Source organism: Vigna unguiculata, chromosome 2 (genome assembly GCF_037176805.1).
Source record: "Vigna unguiculata cultivar grain cowpea cultivar isolate G323 ecotype 2 chromosome 2, ASM3717680v1, whole genome shotgun sequence".
Lineage (NCBI taxonomy): Eukaryota > Viridiplantae > Streptophyta > Magnoliopsida > Fabales > Fabaceae > Vigna > Vigna unguiculata.
In genome coordinates, this window is record NC_140793.1 from 21,436,580 (window position 1) to 21,454,776 (window position 18,197).

The 18,197-nt window shown below is 31.1% G+C and overlaps 1 pseudogene; it reads right to left on the bottom strand.

The window, feature by feature from the left end:
- Positions 1-171: 171 nt before the first annotated feature.
- LOC114171912 (receptor-like protein kinase FERONIA pseudogene) lies at positions 172-3,069 on the bottom strand (annotated as a pseudogene).
- Positions 3,070-18,197: the final 15,128 nt, after the last annotated feature.

Consider the following 18,197-nt stretch of genomic DNA (forward strand, 5'->3'; position numbering starts at 1 on the left):
TAGTTTCATTTTTCAACATACATATTGTTTTTAAATGGTTGATAGTTTCTTAATCTACTGGAATGTTAAAGACTATTTAATACTAAATATTCAATGATTTTTTATATGTGGTAAACTATCCTTAACTGAAGTATTTATTAATGGGGTGTTGCTTAACAATGAATGCAGACTTCCCCTAGACATTTTTATGAAGCAATTGGCCTGTTGTTTACGGGAAAGTTCAGAACAGAGCTCAGAATTGCACCAAATTCGCTTGCATTCATTTAAATCTGATGCATATTAAGTAGAAGATGCAACAGTGGTAGCGGAATACAAATGATTTCTGGTAGTGCTTTTGATTCCTACAACACATTATTTGAAATGGAAATGTCTTAATGTCTAAAAGCATCAAGGCAATTTGTTTGGGGAAAGATTACATTCACCGACCAATAGGCGTCATGATTTCAGAGAACTCAACCCCGGGTGTCAAATCTGAATTACCCTGCAGAACAACATTATCATTTATGCGTTCATTTCCATTTTGGACTCTGCCTTCATTTTTCTGAAGATGCATTGCAAGAACAAGGTTCTCTAGCACTTCACCAATGCATGGCCTCTCCGCACCCCTTTCAGCCAAACATTTCATTGCAACTCCTAAATATAACTCAAAGCACTCCTTTATTATCTTTTCATTCAATTTGGGGTCAACTATTTGCTCCACGTTGCCATTCTCAACGCACGACATAGTCCATTCAGCCAAGTTAACATGCTCATCATCATCTTCACCTACACTTACAGCAGGCCTTGCGGTGAGAAGCTCCAATAACACCACCCCAAGTGAGTATATATCAGATTTCTCAGACAACTTGTGCCTTTCATAGCACTCGGGATCAAGGTAACCAATGCTACCCTTCACGTTGGTGGTGACTAAGGAAGGGTAACCTGCTTTTGACAACCCAAAATCTGAAATTTTGGGCACCCAGTTGTGATCTAAGAGTATGTTTGTTGTCTTGATGTCGCGGTGGATGATCCTGTGCTTTGTGCCAGTGTGAAGGTAGTGCAAACCCCTTGCAACTCCAATGCATATCTCAAGTCGTTGAATCCAACCCAAAGGGGATTCATCTCTCTGCCTCAGATGAAGATGATGATGTAGACTTCCATTGGCCATGAACTCATACACCAATATCATCTCCCCATCCTCATTGCAATAACCCAAAAGTGATACCAGGTTATCATGCCTAAGTTGTGAGAGCAAAAGGATCTCCGTCTCAAATTCTGAAACACCTTGCTCTGACATTGGATTGGCACGTTTAATGGCCACGTAAGTTGTGCCACCAGTGAAGCTACCCTTGTAAACATTGCCAAATCCACCACTGCCTATAAGTAAATCCTCATGGAAGTCATTTGTCGCCAATTTTATCTCTTGCATTGAAAATTGAGTGCAAAGTGACGACTTTTTTGCCTTTTCAATTCGATCAGGTGCGTGGACAGTGAGACCGCACCATGAAACGACCCTTCTAAGCTTGATCACCTTTAACCTGAATAGGAGCAAGCAAAGGAGAATTGGTAGCACCACTGCAAGAAGTCCACATCCAATGAGGACGAATTTGAGTTTCTTCGAACTTTTATTAAAATGTGCAACATGGGGAGCCTTTACTAAGTTTTCGGAAGGGTTTATCCCTGCAAGACTCTTGTCTCCAAAATTGCTGAGTTTAAAGATCTCCACACCATTCAAGAAAGAATTATAGTACATGGGTTTAGAATCCTTGTTTGGGTGCAGATCAAGCCACAAATCCTGCTTTCCCTCATCAACATGTGGAACCATTACTACATAGTCTTTGTGAACAGCAGCGCCGGGCTTCCCACCCCAACCAATTACATCAAATTGTTCATCAGCTGTTTGATTATTTAAAAATATGGTAAAAACTACCTGATTCATCTTTGTTATATCTTCATCAATTTCACAAAAGTGAAGCCTGACCAGATAAAGGAAACCTGAATCAATGGGAAAAAACCATGTCAAATTGTAATTTAAATTTACAATTCCACCGAGAAAAGGTGCCATTGAGCGGGATGTCCGGTAGACATCTGCTGGGGATGAATATGGAGGAGCATTATCAGAATACGAAACCAGCATGCTCATATTAGAGAATTGAATACCAATATTCCCTAAAATGTAAACTTCGTCAGAGTCCCAACTCCGAAACATGCCGGTGTCATATTTGGGTGGGATTTGCTCACCTCCTACATTCAATCTGTGCAAGTTCTCCATGGCAGTGTCATTATAAATGTTCACAACCTTGTTATGTCCAACTAAGGGAAGAGGAGCATCATCACCACCCATCGTGTATAAATTAAGTGGCATTGAAACGACTTCAATCCCATTCACGAATGCAAAGGCATGAGAGGAATTATATGATGGGGAGAAAGTGAGTTGTAAAACACTCCCACTAACATGCACAATGAATTCTTTGATGAAATAGGCCAAGTTGAAGTAATCAGCGTTGAGGGAAGCACTGAAGTTATGGAGAAGAGTGAAGTTAGCAGCACTTACTGATAAGAAAGCATTGGAGATGTTGAGATTGATGTAGGAAGCTGGGTAGAAGTGAAGGCGAATGAATTTGGGACCTGGGGTTACATTGAAAGTGTAGGTGAATGCAGAGTGAAAGATCCTTGCAGTCATATAGGGAACTTCAGGAATGGATTGAAGAGTGTTAGGGGCTCTCACTGCCTGAGACTTGGTGTCAGCATCAGAGGGAACATTCGGTGAAACAATATCTCCATTCCATTTCCTGCCATCATATTGCACAAATTCTGATGTGCTGGAGCCACAGCTGAGAACTATGTTCTCTGTAGGAACATAACTGCCATCATCAGCAACTGCTACTTGTTGCAGGTGTAAGAGATACAGGATAAAAATGTAGCCAGAGCATATGATAGCGTTCATAATTTTCTGCATCAATCTTGTGTCTTAGCAAAAATATTTTAGAATGGAAAAAACAACCAACTTTAGAACCTTGTCCTAACTTCCTAATGCTATAGCTTGATTTTCAACAAAATAATCGTTTTCTTTGTTGTCAGTTTCAACATTGACTTGCCCAGTAACACTTGTATCTTTCCTTATCAGGCCCACATTGATAGTATATTCCAATTTAACAAAACGATCAGTGACCTATTCAACCAGTTCTATTTACAATTTTATAGTTTTTTTATGAATTTTAAATAAATTTATAAATGGTGAGAGTGTTACAGAAGGAGTAGGATCATGGCTTACATTGCTTTTAAATTTAAAAATCAAACAAATACAATTTTATCCACCAAGACTATTCCAAGTCAAAGTCATCCACGGTTGAATAAAGTATAATTTCTTTTTTTCAAGTTGGAATTGCTGCGAAGTTATGATTGAGCATAGTTTCTTTGAAGAGGACTACGAGAGACAAGGGTATATTTCCTACTGTCAATTTTGTTTTCGGATCATTTATTCAATGTGTATTCAATTTGTCAACACGTTGTGAACTACCTTGGAAAACTAGAGTAAATCCACACCATTCTAATATTTAATTTATTGAATCAATTTCTAAATTATTAACTCTTCACCGATTTTTAAAATGCTTTTCACAAAATTAATCTGACAACATTTTTTTATTAACATTTTTGCGTTTTTAAATTAAAGGTGAAATCATTTAACATATATAAAATTATAAGTCTACTTTTACTTTTGCTGAAACATTTGGATAGTAAATTTCTAAAAAATTCAAATACATTACATTTTTAAGGAATTTCACTATTGCAAGACCTCACTTTCAGTTGAGTTTTCAGCACCATAGATGAAAAAAAAAAATAGAGGAATAAGAAACAATAAAATGATTGAAATGAAGAAGTGAAGAAAAGACCAGGATTTGGATTTGATGCTTACATAATGTCTTTTAGTGAATCCAATCTATTCCACATAAGTTCGTTTACGGTGAGCCATCAAACTTAATATATTTTTCGATTTGATTGAAAGTGTTTGAGTGTTTCATGTCTTCTGTACTGCACCTAGGCAGCCTAACAAAATTACACGATTAAATCCGCCTACATAAAGCCCCGCAAGCACACAAACAGTTATCAAACGAATCAACGGACAAGCATAAGCAGCCTAGGCTGCCTACTTCAGAGGACAAGACGACATTTGTCGACCATTCCAGACTTAGAATATTACAGACAAAGCCCCTAGGACCAAAAATACATAAATCAGAGTAATTTCCCTAAAATTGTGCACATTGTGACATATATCTTTTTTGTCTCCACGTTTTGCAGTAGTTGTTGCCTATAGGGATGACAAATAGACCCGTCATGTGGGTATTGCCCGAACCTGTCCCTGTTTTGACGGGAAATCCCGCATTGAATGTTATGGATATGTGTATAGGGAATACCCGACTCTTACAATTCGGTATAAGGATGGGGATAAAGATGTACATATCCACCCCATCCCCATACTTATCATGTCTCCGTCTCCATTTAAATTATTAAAATACTCATAGTTTATTAAGTAATCACACACGCACATACATATAGTACACATTTTTTTATTCTTTATTTTTTCTAATTGTTTGACTTGTTATGAAATTCATTTGCATCTCCAAGATATGTTTCATCTTATCACAAAATTTATGCAATTATGTTTCAATAATGTATGTCAATTAAATATCTTTTACGTCTCAATTTGAATATTTTTATTTTTTTAAATATTTTTATTTATTGTATATTTTCTTTTCACATGAGAATGTTTAACATTTTCAATTTAGGTATTCAATAGCATCAATATTTCATTTACTAGGTAATATAAAAAATTTATCTTCTTTATTCTATTATTATTAAGGTTTAATTATGTCTTTGGTCCCCATTTTGGACTTGAAATCTCAAATTGGTACCTGTATTTTTGGAAATCTCAAAATGGTCCCCTTTTAACTTTAAAAGTCTCACTTTTGCCCTTTCCGTTAAGTCTGGGTTGACGGCGTTTGGTGAACAGTGACATGGCAAGGTTGACCAGTTATTGAACAGTGACTTGGCAGGAAAACATTGACGTGGAATGGGTAGCTGTAATTAAATTACGTTTAGGGTAAGAAAAAATGTTAAATTAAATTAGGGTTTAGGGTTTTTATAATTTAAGGTGGGATAATTATTTTTCAAAAAAATTAGAATTGTGAAATTAGGTTTAGGGTTTTTAAAAAAGAAAGCTCGGGTAAAATTGGGGAAACTGTGGTGGAAGCTGTGGAGTGCGATCGGTGTCCTTCTCTATCGTCATCACACGTGCAATCTGAGGTTATTGACTTCATCGCATTCATCTCAAACGGTGGGGAGAAATGTGATGGTGGTTCATGTGAAAGGCGTTTTGTTTTGTATCAATTTGTGAAGAAAAGGACAAAGTTTTTGATAATAGAGAGGTTGTGTCTCCATTCCTAACCAAGGTTCACTCAATGGAATAACTGGAATAGATTCCATGTTGTGCTTTGGGTTTAGTTCAATTTCCACCTTCCAACACAACTTCAAAACGTAGAATTAGTGAAAAGAAAAAACATTTGTTCACATTCTGTGATTTACTTGGTGAAAAAGTTTATTATTACAACCTCAAAGCATCACTGTTTCACCAAAACAAACCTAAAATAAAATAAACCCAATTATCCAAATCCTACATATGCAACACTGCAATCTTCAAAAATTCAAATTGCAGCGGAGCCCCTACCACCTACCACTACACTAAATTATTATTATCATAATTACCCACAAAACATTTAAAAAACATGTGTTCAGAGAGAATCCCAATCGATCTCATAAGAAGAAAATTTCTGCAAGTTAAAATGTGCAGAAGCATCTTCCCATTGCGGCTCGCTGACATCAAAGGAGAGATCAGAGAGCGGAGAAGAATCCACAGAGCTATCACTTTCAGGAGACTGAGCAGGTTCGGCTTCGGCTTCTCCTAGTCAGCCATCCCAGCAACCATCACAATAGTGCTTGCAGAACCCCCTTCTCCCATCCTTTGTTCTTGGTTGTTCTGGCAATTCTCAACACAGCCTTAGCACCACAATAACAACTAGGCGTCACATTGGAGCTTCTACACCCACCTGCATTGCAATTGACGCTGCTCTTATGCTTTCCTCCAACATCTAAACTTGAACAGGACCCACAAGACACACAACTGGCTGGATTCATCACATAAGAAGGGAGAAGATGACAACAAAATTAGGGATTCTACACTTTGTAATGCTGGTGGCTTAAATAAATCAAGATTTCCACACCAATCCACCTGTAATTGACACGTTTCAGTAACAGAAAGCCACCTCAGCAACCACAAACGTCGTTTGCCCAAACTTGATGGAAAGGGCAAAAGTGAGACTTTTAAACTTAAAAGGGGACCATTTTGAGATTTCCAAAAATACATGTACGAATTTGAGATTTCGAGTCTAAAATGGGGACTAAAGGCATAATTAAACCTATTATTAATTTTTGTTTCATTTGAAGAAATATTTTGTTTCACTAAACCAATTTCTGTTATCTTTCAACCATCAACTAGGTTGATATTCAAAAAGATTTCTTAAATCTCTAAGGTATTTTTCATTTTATCATACCCGTAAGTAAACGTTTGTTTTCCTTTGTGTGATTTCATTCAATGGTCTCTCAAATTATTTCTAAGACACAGTTAATCATGTTTTTTAATAACTTTATTTGTTGTTTAGTTTTATCATGTAAAATACTATTTTTATATTTTTTATATAATTATTTTTATTTTCTAACTCATTATCATACGTATAATTTTATCACTATAATTGTATAAATAAATTTTATTTAATATAATATAATAATTTAGTGTAATTTTGCAATGAATCTTTTTATCACCATACAACATATATTGAAGTTCAAAAGATGAAAGATCAATGTTAAAGTTCTATTCTTATTAGTTTAATCTTTGTTCTTTTTGTGATTTGTAACAAATGATATATTATGAATTTTATTTGTGTATAATTTATTCCATTAAAATTTAAGAAATAGAAGTAAACAAACATTTAAAATATTTTTTAATTTGACTCTTTTTTTTTTAATTTTTAAAAGTATTTTTAAATTTTATCGACTAGGTTTCATTAACACTTGCAATTTTAATAAATGTTTTGGTTGTCATGAAATTTTATTTACTATTCTAATTTGAAGTGTATACAATTATAATTTCTTTTTAAATATTCGATAATGAAGAGACAACCCTCCTTTAATATTGAATATTTGATAATATTATATTTTCTTTACATTAATTTTTTATTATTTTATAAAAATTAATTAATTGATATTGAAACAATAAGAAAACGGGTACAGGTACGGGTACGTGTACAAGTATATACTCGTTACCTAGTAGGGATGAGGATGTGAAAAAAATTCGATATCATTTAGGTTTGGGTATGACGATGAGGATAAATTTTTTCTCTAGGGATGGGTATGGAATATTGAAACTCGTCCCTACCCCCCACCCCGTTACCATCTCTAGTTGCATGTAACCTCATTCTCAAACTAGCCTCAAATGTCTACTTCGACTATTTTCTCCTTGATTTCGATGTCTTTCGCCTTAGCTCGATCAAACTTATCCTCTCAATTCTTGTTCACTGGTCGTGCTTCGTTCTACTTTCTAAGAAAGTCCATTGTTTGATTTCCTCTTTCGATTTTATTTATCTTGGTATGTCCCGTTTCCACATTTTGCATGAAAATGTGCTCCTAACTTTCCTTGATTAGATTATTCTCTTGATGCCCTCAACATATGCTCATCAAGGGAATACTAATTTGTGATCTCCTGAATAAGTATTCTCTTGAACTTTTATTAGACTTTTCAACTTTAAGATTGATATGATACTATTCTAGAAAGATTACGATCATTTTTTATTTTGAATCCCTTCTAAAATATGAACAAGAATATCAGATAAAGAACACAAAATTAGATAGAAATGAAATGACGCCACAATAGGTGTAGGGAGGTTCACTCAAAATTTTCTCTCAAAACCATAATGCCAACTCTCAATTTAGGTCCATTTCTTGAGCTAACACCTCAAGTGAAGAAGGAGCAATCTCATGGTTAACCAAACCAAAGAAGTTTTATAAACAAGCAATAACAATACAAAAAAGAACAAGAGAATGGATTTTAACCTGTTCAAAACAACACTTAAAATAAGTAAACACAACACTTTTAAAGACTCTATAAAAATTTATCAAACACCTGGATTGCACAAAAAAAAAACAATTGTACAATCATCATATGCATGTGAGCTTTTACCATTTTGTGGAAAAATTGTTGATAATTATTTTTTAAAATCTATTTGTAATGAATTGTGCTTTTAAAATTGTTGGTAAGTGAATTTGTTGAGAATCCATCGGTAATTGAATGTTTTTGAAAATTTGTCGATAAATGAGTGCCGATTTTTTTTGTCAATTTGATGAAATATTTGTTATAAATTAATTGAAGATATGTGAGAAGAAGAATATAAAAAGAAGGAAGAGGAGGAGTCGAAGGTGTGCTGGCAATAATGGCATAGCCGAAGGAGGAAGAGGAGAAGAAAAGAGGAGGAGGAGGAAGAGGAAGATGAAAAAGGAGGAAGAAGAAGTAAAACCAAATTGTAATATTTACCATTAAGTAAAATTCGTTGGTTTTCACTAACAAATATTTAGTGATATATTTTGGTTGTCAGTAATTTTTGACAAATTTTAGTTGTTAATAATTATCGACAAATTTTTCGCATCCATTGACAAAATTTATTGATAAATATTTTATTGTCAATTATCCATCAACAATTTTAATTTACTAACAAATTTGTACGATTATCGATAAATTTTAGTTTTCGATCCATGTATTTCTTTGTAGTATTACAAACCATTTCTTTCGAAAATTTGATTGTTCTCCTATGTTTATTTTATATGTTTCATAATTTTTTATGAGTATTATATGTATTAGGTTAACTTTTTTTTTCAATAATAAATAAAATTAACATTTGGTTTATCAGGCATGTTTAATGTATTAGTTTTTCCAATTATATATCTTCATAAGAATTTTTTTATTTATTTCTTTTACACATAATTTTAACTTTTTTATTAAAAAGTTTTTTGGTAATATTTGTTGAAAATCTTAAATTGATTAAATTGACTAAGGATAAATAAAATTATTTATATAAATCTCATAGTAAAATTTGAATTCTTAAGTACTTGGAGGTTAAAAAAACTTATTGTGGTGTAGGAAGAAGTTCGACAACCTTTTATTTGTTCGGCTAAATTATTCTTAGCTCATGTTTATTTCCATTGACATATTGAAAGGATGCGTCTTCTTACACCTGCGTTTTTTGCTTCTTGCACATTAAAACCTTATAACTCTTCTTACTTCTTTATTCAGTTGTGATAGCATTTCACCTTTTCGCATCCATCTCTGCAATACCCGTTGCAAAAGAAAAATTCGTCTACGAGTCTACCTTTGGAGTGAGCATTCTATACACATCTACCCTTGCCTGCATTTGGGAGGTAATATTTTCAGTTTTTTTTTTTTAGCGTGGGATGATGGTTGTGAGATTGGGATTTGAAATCTAGTTAGGAAAATTTTTGGAACATGTTCACTCTATAGAATCTGAAGTGTATTTTTTTAATGCATTTTGAAATGTGAATTTTGAAACGTTTCCCATATGTGAAAATAATTTGCATAATGTTCCAAAATACAATTCTTTTTAAAAGCATCCCTAATTTTGCATTTTGGAACATATTTTCAAATTTGGAAATATCTGAATTTCATAACGTGAAATGCAATTTTTTAATTTACTTTGAAATTGTTATGAAATAAAACTAATAATCGAGAGAAGAATAGAGAATAGAAGGAAGAATAGAGAATGAGAGAATAAAGAGCAACTTTATTGTGTGTCTTATTATTGTAGGAAGAGTCATATTTATAGATATAATATGGTAACCCATAAAGGATACAAATCAAATAGTTAATACAAATATTTATAAAAAAATAATGAATCATATGAGTATCAATCATATCAATCATATGAGTAACTGTATCAAATCAATGAATGACCATTAATTCATAACACTCCCTTTGGGTGTCCATTGATAAGAGAATGTGCCTCGTTAAAACCTTACTAGGAAAAATCCTTTGGAATAAAAACCTAGTGAAGGAAAAATAGTACACCATTCTATATAATATTGTTCTTTACATATTCTATTTCTCCCCCTCATGTAAACTTACATTATCAAGATGAAGGAGTGTGTCTCAATTGGATCTCTACATCATCCTTTCAATTGAACAATGCACTGTTGTCTTCATGTACGATTGTTGATTACATTCTTCTCAATGATAAACCATAAGTGTGTCTCACATGTTGAATTATAGACCTTAACTAAACATATTCACGACTTACCTCATGTAATGCTAAAAATTATGCATGATTTTGATGATGTTTCTGTTATGGTCTCTTTCATATATCGTCATGAAATCATTTTGCTACCACGTGTGAATAAATATCTTCTTTGTGATCAACCATTATGACATTGTGAGAATATAATAAATAACATGCATATGCATAATCCATTAGATCTAATTTTAAATCATTTGGATAAAATAATTCCATATTCGTAGTACCCTTAAGGTAACAAAGTATATTTTAGAGTATATTTTTTACTCCTATCCATTTTCTTCTTGTAGGTGAAGAAATATATCTTGCTTAACAACTTTACAGCAAATGCAATATCATATCAAGTATAATTAACAAGATACATTAGAGCTCTTATAACACTAAGATATGGTACTTTTGGACCAAGAAGATCTTCATCATTTTCTTGAGGTCTAAAAAGAGCATTTATCAACATCTTACGACCTCACAACTATTAGAGTGCATAATGGATGTGACTTGTCCATTTAGAACATTTTACGCACCTTAAAACTCAATTTCTAATTTCAAACAAAAATTTTGCCTTTTCAAGATCCTTCATTTCAAATTCTTTCTTTAAGCAATCAATTGCCTTTGTGAGCTCATTAGGAGTTCCAACAATGTTTATGTCATCTACATAAACAATAATTATGGGAAATTCATTTTTGGATCTTTTCATATAAATACAAGAACAAATAGGATCATTTTTATATCCTTATTTTAATAAGTACTCAATAAGACGTTTATGCCGCACACGTCCTGATTGTTTTAATCAATAAAATGGCTTATTCAATTTTATTGAATAACCCTCTATAGAATTTGCTTTGTTGGGCAAATAAAATCCTTTAGGGATTTTCATATAAATATGATTCTCAAGATAATCGTACAAATAGGTTGTAACATCATCAATTAGATGTAAATATAAACCTTGTTGAGCAACTAGGATAATCAAATATTGCAATGTTGTTGCATCCAAAACCAGTGAATATGTCTTTTCATATATCGATATCAGGTTTTGTGAAAAACCTTGAGCAACCAACTGTGATTTATATCTAACAATTTTATCATTTTTAATTTGATATTCGCGTAAAAATCCATATGTGCCCAACGAGTTTCATACCCTCAGGTATAGGTCCAAAAACCTTTCGTTTAGCAAGCAAATCTAATTATGTTTCTTTGCATATTTTCATTTTGGTTAATCATTTCTTTGCTGACAATCTTCAATGATCATTGGTTATTAATCCTCATTGTCATTCATAACATTTATCGCTATTTTATATGTAAAAGTTTCGTCGATGTTGACTTCATTTTGGTTCCATATTATATGATTCATGACATAATTTATTGAGATCTCATAATTTTGAACAATTTTAGGTACCTGAGGTTCTTCTAGAATCGAATCATTAATTATGTCAAATGAATCTTTTGGAATTTCCACCTTTTCATTTAGTTCATCTTGCACTTTAGATCCCTTTCTCATTCAGGAGTTTTTATCTTTGGAACAAATAGGGCTACCATGCTTCAAGCGTGTGTTTGGAACTAACAGCCTACCATGCTTCAGGTGTGTTATGAATTAATATCAATTATATTCGAAGCATTAGCAGCTGGTATTTATTACCATTTTTCTATTAGTAAAACATAAAGTAATTGATTGACTAATTTTGAAAATGAATTATCCTTTGAACTTTTAGTTCACATTCTTTTGTACGAGGATCAAGACGAGATAATGCTAATTCATTCTAACCAATGCCTTTTTCCAATTGTTTTCTTTCTCCCCCTAATGTTGGAAACACTTATTCATCAAAATGACAGTCGGAAATTTGAACTGTAAATAAGTTTCATTTTGATAGTTCAAGATATTTTATTATTGAGAGAGAATTATATCCAACATATATTCTCAATTGTATTTGAGAACCCATCATAGTCCCTTTTGGTGGGGAAAACATATACACCACACTCAAAAATTCTTACATGAGAATATTAGGTCATTAACCAAAAACCAATTACATAATAGAGTATTTGTGATAACTTGTTGGTTTGATGCGAATCAATAATGCAACATGCAAAATTGCATATCCCCAAGTAGCCATTGGAAGATTAACTCTCATAAGTAATGGTCTTGCAACCAATTTTAGACATTTTAGTAATGATTCCACAAGTCTATTTTGAGTATGAACATGTTCTACTTAATGCTCAACTTCAACTCCAATTCATATACAATACTCATGAAAAGCATGAGATGTAATTTCACCAGTATTGTTAAAAAATATTTTCTTAATCGGATAATCTGAGAGGTGAGCTCTTAATTGTACAAATAACTTTGCAAATTCTTAATTGCGTGTTGATAATAAATATATATGTGACCATCTAGTTGATGCATCTATTAAAACCATGAAATATATAACTGATCCACATGGTAGGTGTGTTAGACCACAAATATCACCATGTATTTGTTCTGAAAATGAGATTGACTCATTTCTAATTTTTCTGGTGATGGTCTTATCATCAACTTTTGTAAACGTATAGTACATGAGAACTCATTGGTCTGAAAAAGTTTCTTGACTCTTAAGTGAGTGTCCACATGAGTTTTTCAACTATTTTTCGCATCATGATATATCTAGGATGACCCAACCGATCATGCCAAACAAGAAATTCATTTCTATTTGTAAGTTTCTAGCTTAAAATGACATGTGTCTCAATTACATTACTATATGTGTAGTATAAGCCATAAGAGAAGGCTAATTTCTCCAATACACATTTTATATTCAACTTAATTCGAGTGATATAATGATATTCAATATATCCTGCATTGTTTGTCTCAATATAATGATATTCAATGCATTTTTAATATGCAATCTTGTACCTCTTGGTAGAAGTACAATAGCTCTTCCGGAGCCTTTAATTATATTTGTAGTACTAGAAATAGTACTAACATTGACTTCTCGCATTACCAAACAAGAGAAAAATTTATTACTCTTGAGAATTGTATGAGTTGTTACACTATCAATAAGACATATATCCTTATCATTGGTGCTCGTGCCAACATTCATTCTTCATATAAACATAAATATCAATATGAGAAAATCTCTTTTTTTAACACTCTCATAACCAATGAGGTGATCAATGCTTCCATTTGGTTTAGCAAAGAAAATAATAATATCAAGATGAGTAGCATCCATATGGCCATAATTAGAATCCCCATCTTCATGAGCAAAGTGTGTTTCTATGTTCTTCTCATTATTTGTAAGATACTTTAGTGTACGATAGGTATAACTCAAATGGCCTTTACCATCGTAATGGTAATATATATTTTCATCTTATTTGCCAATATTTTCATATTTTTATTTTCCCTTTTTCACATTATTGTGCCACTTATGGTGACAAAATGTGTCTTTGAAATTTCCTTTATAACCATGCCCATAATCAATATCACAATCATGAAAATATAAATCAAATGTTGTTGCATTCACTTATGGGAATGTTACAGAACCAGTTGGACAGGTTTCCTGATTTTCTATCAAAAGTTCATTGCTTTGTTCAGTCATACAAAGGCATGAAATAAATTCATAATATTTATTGTTGAATTCATTTCTAGGAATGGAACAAATTGGGTGAATCTCATGATTTTTCATCAAAAGCTTCATTGTTTTGTTCAGCCATACAAAGGCATGAAATAAATTCATAATATTTGTGAAATCTCTTTTCACAATATTGTTGTCGTAAGAGAAAATTAGTTGCTTAGATGCTTTATTTCTTTCTTTAATAGTATCCCAAGACTTATTGTATCTAAATGTATTTCAACATTTAAAATTCAATATAAGTAATTTTTCCTTATAATATCATGGATGACAAATTCAAAATTTGTAAGATTTGATATGTTTAAAATTAGTAAATAAAATAATAGTAATAATCATAATAATAATAATAATCATCATCATCGTCATGATAAAAAAATAAAAATAATAAGACGGAGATGAAAATTGATAAAGTCAAACAATAATTCTTATCACAAGAATAAGAATATAAGGTAAACTTGTTATGAAGAAAGGATTGGAAAGAGCTTGGATCGAGACACACAGAGCATTGTCGTTAGAGAGAAAAAGCTTTCACTAGTCCTTAGTTGGTTGGAGCATGGTATTGATAACGTGTTATGAAATAAATCTAATAACATAGAGAAGAATAAAGAATAGAAGAAAAAATAGAGAATGAGAGAATATGGAGCAACTTTATTGTTTGTCTTATTACTGATAGGAAAAGTCATATTTATAGATACAACATGGTAACCCATAAAGGAATATAAATCAAATAGTTAATACAAATATTTACATAAAGAGTAATGAATCATATGTGATATCAATCATATGAGTAATTGAATCAAATTAATGGACGACCATTAATTCATAATAGAAATATATTTTCAAATCTAAAATTACTTCCTAGATTTCACTATCCATATTACATTAAAAATAGTGAGGTGCAAGAGGTAGCTTTTAAATTTTTATTATAATTTTAGTAAAGAGTAATTTGGAATTTGAGGTTTACAGAGGTATTGGAAGATAAATGGAAGGTGCATGAAGAAACAATTAACTTGAAATGCTTGAAGCATCTAAATTTAGTAGTTGTCTCTCTAGCCCAATTTGGTTTATTCAACTTCGATTCATCTTGGAGCATTTCTTCGTGTACCCGCAATGTTTTCTTTATGCATCCTATATGTTTTATCTGTGCATCCCATAGCCTTATTGAAATGACCTCATTATCATTATTGAAAAATTTAATAAAAAATGTAAAATCACTTCATCTTCCACTTCTTCTTGTGTGTTCAACTTCTTCAACATTCCACTATCCTAACTCCAAGATACTCGGGAGCATCCGGGAGGTTGGGGTATTCAATCCCACAATTCTTAAGGAAAACGTCGTCATAACCTACTATTATGAAGGAAAGCACCCACAATGGAGTAGGGCTTCTAAGTGTATAGTCTGTTCCAGAATTCTAGTAGTCAAGCTTTCTCATCTCAAGAACAAGTCAACTAAGGTGATGGAACATTATGGGTTACACAAACCAAAATATAATTTTCATTACAAATTATCTTTCAAATTTCTATTTTCAAAATGCAATCCAAGTTCACATTACGGATAGTATAATTTGTATAATTCATAATATAAATATGTATACGAATTATACAATCCAAAATATCTAGAACAAAACTATAATTAAAGCATATGTGCAATATTGAAACACATGGAGGTGCAATAATAAAATATTTACCATTTTATGGAAAAAAATTATAATTATATTTTAAAATCTATTTGTAATGAATTATGCTTTTAAAATTGTTGGTAAGTGAATTTTTTGAGAATCCATTGGTAATTGAATTTTTTGAAAATTTGGCGATAAATGAGTGCCAATTTTTTTGTCAATTTGATGAAATATTTGTTATAAAGTAATTGGAGATATGTGAGAAGAAGAATATAAAAAGAATGAAAAGGAGGAGTCGAAGGTGATGGTTGCAACAATGGCAGAGTCGAAGAAGGAGGAAGACGAGAAGAAGAGAGGAGGAGGAGGAGGAAGAGAAAGATGAAGAAAGAGGAAGAAAAAGAAAAACCAAATCGTGATACCATTAGCTAAAATTGGTTGGTTTTCACAGTAATTTTCGACAAATTTTAGTTTTTAATAATTATCGACAAATTTTTCACATTCATTGATAAAATTTATTGACAAATATTTTATTATCAATTATCCGTCAACAATATTGATTTACTAAGAGAATTTTATTTATTTCTTTGTAGTATTATAAACCATTTCTTTCGAAAGTTTGATCGTTCTCCTATGTTTATTTTATATGTTTCATAATTTTTATGAGTATATATTCATTAGGTTAACTTTTTATCTATAATAAATAAACTTAACATTTGGTTTATCAAGCATGTTTAATGTATTAGTTTTACTAATTATATAATTTTTTTTATTTATTTCTTTTACACCTATAATTTTCACTTGTTTATTAAAAAAATATTTTGATAATATTTGTTGAAAATCTTAAATCGAATAAATCGACTAAGGATGAAATAAAATTATTTATACAAATCTTATCTTACAAATAAGAGTACAGTTAGAATTTTTAATTACATGGAGGTTAAGAAAAAATTATTGTGGATCAGGAAGAATTTCGGGAGCCTTTTATTTTTTGGGCTAAATTATTGTTAGCCCATGTTTATTTTCATTGAGATATTGAAAGGATGTGTCTTCTTAGACATGCATTTTTTGCTTTTTGCATCTCATAAAACTCACAAACCCCATTTTACTTTGCTTAAAAATTTAATAAAACCCTAAAACCTAATAAATCTTATTTTTTCTTCTGTTGTGATAGCCTTTCACCCTTTCTCATCCCTCTCTGCAATCCCTATTGCAGAAGAAAAATTCGTCCATAAATCTACCTTTGGAGTGAGCATTCTATACACATCTACCCTTGCCTGCATTTGGAAGGTAATATTTTCAGGTTTTTTTAGCATGGGATGATGGTTGTGACATTGGGATTTGAAATATAGTTAGGAAAGTTTTTGGAATATGTTAACTCTATAGAATCCAAAGTGTGTTTTTTAAATGCATTTTGAAATGTGTATTTTGAAACATTTCCTATACGTGAAAATAATTTGCATAATGTTCCAAAATACAATTCTTTTTAAAAGCATTCTTAATTGTGCATTTTGTAGCATATTTTCAAATTTGGAAAAACCTGAATTTCACAATGTGAAATGCAATTTTTGAATTTACTTTGAAATATATTTTCAAATCTAAAAGTACTTCTTGGATTTCACTATCCATATTATTTTAAAAAAAGTGAGGTGAAAGAGGTAGCTTTTACATTTTTATTACAATTTTAGTGAAGAGTAATTTGAAATTTGAACGGAGGTACAGGAAGAAAAATGAAAGGTGCAAGAAGAAATAATCGCCTTGAAATGCTCAAAGCATTTAAGTTTAGTACTTAGAGCCCAATTTGATTTATTCAACTCCAAATAATCTCATCAAAGCAGTTGCGGATCTTCGACCAAAATTGTTGGTGCTAAAATTTTGGTTAAATTACTCTTTTGATCTACTTTTTTGTTTATTTTATTTGTGATTTTTTTAAAAATTGATATACTTTGATTTTTTTCGTTGAATTTTCTAAAGCTGAAAAAAGATCTTTCATAAAAAATTGATACTAGAATTATGTCAATTATACCAACAAATCAAAAAGATCTGATTCAAAAAATTTAACGAAAATGACAAAATTGTATCATATTTTGAAAAATCGAAACTAAATTACACAAATAATCATTTAAAAGATAATATTAATAAAATAATTATTTTTATTTAAAAAATATTTAAAATATAAAATTAAAAAATAAATGTGGACAACAAAAAACAACTTTTCCTAATATATAAATATAGATGTATACAAATTTATTAAAATATCAAATATATAAAATATATTACAAATATTTATTTTTTGAAAAATATATTTAAAATTATATATTAATATATATATATATATATATATATATATATATATATATATATATATATATATATAAATATAAAAAAATTGGGACCATGACCCCTTAGTCCCTAGGTAGGTTCACTACTGGGTGAAGGGACATTATAGGTTACACAAATCAAAATATAATTTTCATTATAAATTATCTTTCAAATTTTTATTTTCGAAATGCAATCCAAATTTGCATTAAGAATCTTACAATTTGTATAATTCGTAATATAAATTAGTAAACAAATTATATAATCCAAAATATCTACGG